The sequence below is a fragment of the Triticum dicoccoides genome, chromosome 6A (genome assembly GCF_002162155.2).
Source record: "Triticum dicoccoides isolate Atlit2015 ecotype Zavitan chromosome 6A, WEW_v2.0, whole genome shotgun sequence".
Lineage (NCBI taxonomy): Eukaryota > Viridiplantae > Streptophyta > Magnoliopsida > Poales > Poaceae > Triticum > Triticum dicoccoides.
The window spans coordinates 66,683,410-66,690,210 of NC_041390.1; the positions used below are offsets into that span (position 1 = coordinate 66,683,410).

At 40.0% G+C, this 6,801-nt stretch overlaps 1 long non-coding RNA gene across 2 annotated transcripts; it reads right to left on the bottom strand.

Moving 5' to 3' along the window:
* Positions 1-1,068: 1,068 nt before the first annotated feature.
* On the bottom strand, positions 1,069-4,497 carry LOC119314989. 2 transcript variants are annotated; one of them, XR_005152527.1, is made up of 4 exons: positions 4,180-4,497; positions 2,918-3,061; positions 2,669-2,819; positions 1,069-1,541 (listed from the first exon to the last, which is right to left on the bottom strand). It is a non-coding gene; the product is annotated as an uncharacterized LOC119314989 (long non-coding RNA). The 2 variants fall into 2 exon arrangements; XR_005152526.1 differs by lacking the exon at positions 2,669-2,819.
* Positions 4,498-6,801: the final 2,304 nt, after the last annotated feature.

Here is a 6,801-nt window from a genome sequence, read left to right on the forward strand (position 1 = left end):
TCTTCATCAAGCTTACTGGTTCTATTTCCTCAACTCTTTCATTTCCTTGTTGTGTGCTTGTTCATATCTGTGTTTGAAGACTTTGACTGAAGACTTTCTCAATTTCCTTAGTTCAATTTCTTCAGTCTATTTGTCTTCATCTTGTGTTATCATGTGCTTACGCTTCATGTACTCTGTGCCTGTCGTCATTTCATCATGATGACTATGCTTATGTTCTGTTATGTTTACTTTTGAGTACTTATTCCGCTGCTAGTAGTTCTTCGCTAAGGAATTTCCTCACCGGCAAATTCCTCAGTGAAGAATTTCATAAAAATCGCCTATTCAACCCCCCCCCCCCCTCTAGCCGATATAACACACTTTCAATGTGCTACTAGAAATAGAAACAACGCCAATTTAAAAAAAAAGAAACAACTTATAGTGTGCTAGTTTCTTTTTACCTTCATATGGTGTGCTATTAGCATAGTAGTTTTTTTATTTTCAAGTATTTCGTAGTAGTTAGGCGCTGGCTAGGCAACTAGGGCGCTGGCCAAGCAGATGTGCAGCGCGGCAAACATCAACGAAATGTAAGCGAGCCGTTCATACCAGCTTTAAATGCGCCCAGGAGGCACATAGTGTTCATTCGGGAGCGACTACAATAGAAGAAGGGTCATGGGTGCAAAAATAGAAAAACATATCTGAGCCACTGGATCGTAGGTGGATGGCACAAATTTTGATGAAAGGATCTCATCCACTTATGTATATTTTATGAAAAAACCCTACTAGCAATTAGTTCTAAAACAAAACTTTTGCAGTAATCACCTCAAGTATTTCATCTCTCTCCATTCATTTTGTCCAACGACCCCAAATATTTGGGGTGATATTTCATCTCGCCTACTAGCAATTAGTTATAAACAAAATTTGCACAGTGATGAAGCCCCATAAAATCTTTGCACGTATCTACTTTATGAAAACCATGCATATTTCAGTATTCATATATGGTTGTCACTGCAAAGCCACCCTTTGAAGCTGAATATGGTTGTCACTGCAAAAACATGCACATTTCAGTGGCTTGTACTCCATCACTAATTATGCAAAAAGAAGTTGAATATGATTGTCACTGCAAAGCCACCGTTTGAAGCATAACTAACATCAGACTGGACCATCCCGGATTGAGCATATCACAAGCATACATATCTTGATGAGACATGGTAGCATCATTTTTAGTACATGGCCAACAAGACAGAGTAAATATGATCACCACTCAACATGCATTGCTATTTAAAACGATAAGCTCTACTATCTTGATGGTCATAATAGAAAAGCTCTAGCATTCCCCTCCAGTTCTACCACTTCTTGCTCATAAGCTTCTTGTTCTGGGAGAGGTCACACCAAGCAAACACGATTCAGTTGAGCACAGACACGTACAGATGCATAATCAAAAAACACAGTTAAATATATCTTCCATAGAAATTCTCTCAATCGTCAGAAAGGGAAGACTTTGATAAAAGCTTCTTATATCCATCTGCGGTCTTGATGTTTCCGGTTGTCAGGGCATCATGCATCTACAAATACAAGGAAAAAAATATACTTTACATTACAAGGAAAGAAATAGGAAATTATGTTCTCTAATCCTGATCGTGTATATGTATTGAACAATTAATAATGCAATTCAAGTTCTTTTGCTAACTCATAGATGACAAAAGTAAAACCTTGATGCTGCAGCACAGAGGCACATGTCAGACCACTGAAGAGAAACTTACTTACGAAGCCTTTTATCCCAAACAAGTTGGGGTAGGCTAGATATGAAACCCTTTCACGAGGACTTCCCAGGAGGTCACCCATCCTAGTACTACTCTCGCCCAAATGGGTTTCATACCCAAAAGATGGCTAGTTTTTATGTTGGCTCGCCAAGCCTATCACAACCCTTAGATATGAAACCCTTTCACGAGGACTTCCTAGGAGGTCACCCATCCTAGTACTATTCTCGCTCAAATGGGTTTCATACCTATGGGACTGGCTAGTTTTTACGTTGGCTCGCCAAGCCTATCACAACCCTCCTCCTTTACCCGGGCTTGGGACCGGCTATGCCTAGAAGACATAGGCGGAGTTAGACCACTGAAGAGAAAACGAAAAGAATATCGTACGACAAAATATATTTACAATTTGACAATGACTGATCAATTGTATCTATTTTCACAGCTCGTCATCCCAATAAGACTTGCATACAACTTACGACCGGCTATACTGATGTATTGATATTACATTATAAGTTTTATGGCTCAATGGATGGTTAGCAACCGAAGGACTATCCCAAGTCAAGCCCAAGTAGGTCAAAACAATCAGCCATTTACTCCCTCCAATGGACATTTCCTGCTAATTATATCCTGTGACCTAATATTGCCTTAGTGCACACATATTTGCTGACAGCAGCACTACAAGTGCAGGCCACAATGTTTTGCATGTGCACTGAAGCTGTTGGTTTCCACTCCTGTAAAGCGCCTCTTATTGGTCAGGTACTTTTAATTTAGCACCAAAGACACAAAGAAATGGTGATTTTGTGGTAATATGAGTATAAACAATACCATTTGTTTGGAAGGAAAATTATAGACAAATTCTATACTGGACAGAGAAGCCACTGGAAAATTTAATCACTCCAGAGCAGTCATGGGTTCGAGAAGAATAATATTACCTATGACCAGTAAACCACAAAGATAGCCTAATGATGGACATACAATAATGGCAAAGAAATTCAATAAGAAGCATTAGAGAATTAATCTCTGCAGACGAGGTAGCATCGCTGAAATCTTGATTTTGAGCACTACTATTGACCGATTCCACGACTGCAAACAAATATTCAGCAAAAAACACCAAAGAAGGGATTAACGGAAAATTAGGTAATGACAAAATTTTCTTGCCTTTCTGGACTATATCTTCTCACCTGGTAGTGTTGGTATAAATTTTGCAATTACTGGAACTGTGGGCTCTCCTGAAGGCTATGTCTCACTACTTCCCTCCATTTCAGTTCAAGATGCAACACCAAAACAGCGGAGAACAAACTTAGTACTAGTTGAAGAGCTTCGATCTATCCGTCGTACGCAGAGAAGAAATTGAGAAATCAGCCCCAATTCCAAGATTGTAATGTTAAGGTTGCAAACTAAAAAGATATACAGAAAGAGAGTCTTTTCTACATACAAAAGGTGAAAAAGTTGCCATTGTTCTTTTTGCAATCGTAGTATCATAAAAGCTACATGAGGAAAACCAAAGAGCTAGTATAATTGTTTCACCAAACCAAATTTGTCATGATTGTAGTTTCAATGACATTATACTGGAAAAATAGATATTGAACTCTCAGAAATCAGTGAAGTGGCACATATTGCAAGTGTAACGAATTTCAGTCTTGTGCCTGCAAGCACTTCACATGCAGGTAATTTAATAGGTAGATGAGATTAGTTTGTTCCCATGTACAATATCCGAGAAGAGGATGAAATTTCAAAATACAGAACTGCTCGAAAATCTAGTAAAAGCATAGCAAGCTTGTCCAGTGATTAATATTTATGTTCATGGATACGAGAGATATCCAATGTTTTAAATAGCAGGCTATGGCATATAGCGGCGACCCTTAAAAACAGCTATAGCTGAGCTATAGCGGGCTATAGCGAGGCTATAGCGGCAAATTGTGCATGAAATCATTTAGCGGCAACATGCTCAAACAGCTATAGCGGAGCTATAGCGGGGCTATAGCCGGCTATTTAAAACTATGGAGATATCCCTGTTATTCCTATCAAGTTGAAAGAAACCATATCCCAGCAGCGCATGAACTAGCTGCTCAGTCAAAAAATTTAAGTAAGCAGACATTATATTTTTTGTTATGGCTAATCAACACCGAATCTTTCCAAATTAACTGAATTTGGTACTCAAATTAGCTTAGCCAGAATCACAGGCATCGAATGCCCCAACATAATCTAAACATGTACTACTAATTTCCACCATCTCAACAATGTCCTGATTTAGATTTATGGCATAGGCATACGGTCTCCCCTAGGCATACCGACAGAAGATGGGACAGTGGCTGTTGTCCTCACGCTTCAGAAACCATCCCAGTGAAAATTTGTTTCCCAAACCAAACGATACAACCACCCAAGGAGCTAAGAAGCTCCGGGATCAAGATGGAAGAACGTGGGCGCGGGCGGAGTCGAGTACCTGCCGAGGGCGCGGAGGTCGTCGAAGTGGCGGTGCATGGAGACCTCCTCCTTGGCAACAACACCCTCGTTCCTCTCGATGCGCTGTGCGGCGGCGCGCTGGCGGTGACGAAGAGCAGAGTACTTGTCCGCACAGGGGAGGTCTGTCGAGGCAGCCAGGAAGCCGACAAGACGGTCGGGTGCTGGATCTGGACCTCCGCTGGGCGCAGTCGCCCAGCTAGCCACCGGATCTGGCCCGCCGCCACCGTCGGCAAGCCCTTGCTATCGCCCAGCTACACATTGGAGGATTTTGGGTCTGCATTGTTGCGTTCTTAGGAAGGAGGAGGTGGTTCTAAAAGCAAAAAGAGTAGAACCAAAGGAGTTTTGTGCAAATAACATAGTGCCTGTGTGCTCAGATCCACCCACAATAATCTGGGCCCTTCATCCAGGATCAGATGGCCCAGCCATGTTTTTTCTATTTTTGCACCCATGGCCCTTCTTCTATTGTAGTCGCTCCCTGTTCATTCAATCATACAATCCACCCGCGGCCCATGTAGAAAGCTAACATACTACTCCACGACACCTCTGTGCGCCAGTATACAACTGAAAATTCACGATACACACATCCTGAAGGACGAACAGTTGGTTGAGATTCCGAGCTTCATGGTGCTCGTCCTCCAAAACGCTCCTCTCGTATTAAAATCCCTAAAAGCCTAAAAGGTCATATATTTAGAAATAGAGGGAGTACTTACCTAATAATACACTAGAAACCACTTTTAAGTTTTTTGCGAGACAATATGCTTTAGGAAGCTCTATCATGATATTTAACGATATTAAAATAAATATGGACGCACAAACCCACACATGTGCTATATAATTTATGCAAATCGTCAAAATATGAATTATGTTAAGATAAATAACTTAAATTTGGCATAATTGTTTTGTTGATGTACGTCACAGCCGTATGACAAAGAATACAATAACTAATATTTAGCAATGTTGTTGTGTGATTAACTATGCCAAGTAAGTGCAACACATCATACTTGTTTATGTTATAGTCTAATGAAATAATATGTTTAGACGAATATAGAAGTTTAGTATGAAAATATAAGTATTTTTTTATTTCGCCACAGGGCCCAAACTACAAAATTGTATATAAATTGCTTCTCACATAGGAATCATTTCTGCCAACGGTTTATTAAGATCCCACACCATAAGTTGGCTGTTAGCAGAGGCAGACCCGAGCAAATTTGGTGAACTAAGGCTGAACGATAGACCATGCACCTGCCAGAACAAACAATTGGACATTCGCGCCGTGTCAGTTATTGATTAAAGTGCATGGCCTGTGACCGTAACTACAAATAAGACTAGAATTTACTGATGCATACCGAGCCAACGCGTGTCACAACCGGGCAACCGGTGTGTCCCTATCAAGGTCATCCAGTTCTGCTGCCGCGAGATTGCCAGCCATCTTGTCAAACATTTTCCAGTCCATCAGCAGGAACTAGCATCATCATTCAGCACAAGAAAACATTGGACATTTTTATCTTTGCACAAGTAATTACTATAAGCGATGCTACTTCACTATCAACTATCACGTAAAGAGCAAGCACATATTGTCAATTTATATTGAACTTAATTTGCAAGATTCAGTTGCCAACTACTATATACTCTATAAATTTCTAGAGATATCCTCCCTCCGTTCCTAAATATAAGTCTTTTTAGAGATTCGAATGTGAACTATATACGAAGCAAAATGAGTGAATCTACACTCTAAAATACGTCTATATACATCTGTATGTAAGCCGTATTGAAATCTCTAAAAGCCTAAAGGCCTAATAATACACTAGAATCCACTTTTAAGTTTTTTGTTAGATAATATGATTTAGGAAGCTCTATCATGATATCTGATGATATTAAAATAAACATGGACGCACAAACCCACACATGTGCTATATCTAATTTATGCAACAAAAATATGAATTTTGTTAAGATAAATAACTAAATTTAGCATAATTGTTTTGTTGATGTACGTCACAACCGTATGATAAAGAATACAATAATTAATATTTAGCAATATTATTGTGTGATTAACTATGCCAACTAACTACAAAACATCATACTTGTTTAGGTTATAGTCTAATGAAATAATATGTTTACGGATATAAAAGTTTAGCATAAAAATACAGGTATTTTTTGTTTCGCCACAGGGCCCAAAATATGTTTGGACAGGTCATGAACTCACCTGATATGTTTCTACGGGTCTCGTACGAGGACTTCGTCGCTTTCCAGGCCACCGGCTATCAGCCCTGACAGAGAGCCTGCCTGCAGAGCATTGGACCAACTCACCCTACTGAACGCCTCTGTGGAATTGAACAACACCACAGGTTCTACGAGGATGTATAACTTTCTATGCCAACCTTGGGGTGGTCCGCAGAATGTGTATCTGTAAGTGCATCTAGTGCCACCCCTAGTTGGTTTTGGAGTATTGACGACAAACCTGGTTGAGGGACTAATGTGTTTGTGAGAATTGCAGGATAACACAGGTAGAAGTCCCTCATTGATTCGGTTTTCCTACCAGAGATGACCCCTAAAAATGAATGAAGACATTGAAGTCAAAGGTGGTATGTGAAGACATTCACAT